Raw genomic sequence first — 1,816 nt, 5'->3', positions numbered from 1 at the left:
ATTCCTTCTTCTACACATGAAATCCTTGTGTCTGGGAAAGAGTGGCCTCTCCACTAAGGGTTTCTGATTCGGGTTGCCTGACATATCCTCAGACATACACAACACACTTTGAAGTTACCCTGTTTCCCATTTTCCCCTTAGTTATCTCTCATCTAGTTTTGAGAAAGAGACTTATGTCCTTTCTTCTAAGGAAAAGTCAAGGATTCAGAAAGTGCCTTCTTCATCAAGTTAATGGCCCTTAAACCATCACTTGGAGACGTTGCTTCTGTGTACTCTTTGTTCATTCCTGATATTCATAGGAGATTTAGAATAAATCATTTGGATAATAATATCTAAATATCAAGAAAACTAACATTTTTCCATTTAAACCATGCCTAGTTTTCATAAACATGTTATGTGAGACAGTGTCAGTAAAATGATGGAGTAGGACCTTTGATGGACTTAACACTCTGGTTACTCATAATATTCATCATTTATGAAAATGGTATAAAATTAGTTATATTTTAGAAAAACATGGGCAGAAGTTAACGTTATCAAGAGATAATAATTCATAACTCTCTCTTAAGTGATTAAAACCCAGGCTAGAATGTCTAAGACACCATCCTTTATGTAACACAGACCAGGCCTCTCAGCCTCATGATCTTTACTTATTTCTTTTTCTTTACTTCTTTTTTTTCTTTTTTTAAAAATTAGACATTTTCTTTGCTTACATTTCAAATGTTATCCCATTTCTTGGTTTCTCCTCCTAAAACCCCCTATCCTATCCACCTTCCCCTGGTCACCAACCCACCCACCCCTGCTTCCCTGTCCTGGCATTCCCCTACACAGGGGCATTGGCTTAAGAAGGCCATTCTAGGCTGTAACACATCCAGGATCAAAGGTGAGGAGGACACAACATCTGTCCCATCACCGGGAGTAATTGGGACCAGTGAGACCCAGACACACAGGAACCCTTCCAGCCCAGTTGCACAGGTTCCTTCCGGTCTGTCTGGGCTGGTACCCTGAGAAGACCTTGGGTTCAAACTCCACAGCCAGTCCCACAACAATCAGAGGAAGCTCCACTCTCAGGTGCTCTAACACATCCAGGATCAGAGGTGAGGAGGACACAACATCTGTCCCAACACAGGGAATAACTGGGACCAGCGGGACCCAGGCACACAGGAACTCCTCCAGCCCAGTGGCACTGGTTCTTTCTTGTCTGTCTGGGTCAGTGCCCTAAGCAGACCTTAGGCCCAAATTTTGCATCCAGTTCCACAGCAACCAGAGGTGGCTCCCCTCCCAGGCACTCTGATATGCTCAGGACCAGAGGATCCCAGAATCACAGGATCACAGAGACAACTTAACTTTGTGGAGTTCTGACACAACCAGGAACACAGGAAGAACAGGCTCCAGTCAGATTCTAGGACAGGTAGCACTAGAGATAACCAGATGATTGGAGGGAGGGAAGTGTAAGAAAATAAACAACAGAAACCAAGGTAACTTGGCATCATCAGAACCCAGTTCTCTCACCACAGCAAGTCCTGGACACACCATCACACCAGAAAAGCAAGATTCAGATCTAAAATCACTTCTCATGATGATGATAAAGGACTTTAAGAAGGACATAAATAACTCCCTCAAAGAAATACAAGAGAACACAGGTAAACAGCTAGAAGCCCTTAAAGAGGAAACACAAAAATCCCTTAAAGAATTATAGGAAAACACAATCAAACAGGTGGAGGAAATTAACAAAACCATCCAGGATCTACAAATGGAAATAGAAACAATAAAGAAATCACAAAGGGAGACAACCCTGGAGTTAGAAAACCTAGGAAAG

This window comes from Mastomys coucha, unplaced genomic scaffold, assembly GCF_008632895.1.
Source record: "Mastomys coucha isolate ucsf_1 unplaced genomic scaffold, UCSF_Mcou_1 pScaffold2, whole genome shotgun sequence".
NCBI lineage: Eukaryota > Metazoa > Chordata > Mammalia > Rodentia > Muridae > Mastomys > Mastomys coucha.
This window is presented reverse-complemented; position numbering follows the sequence as displayed.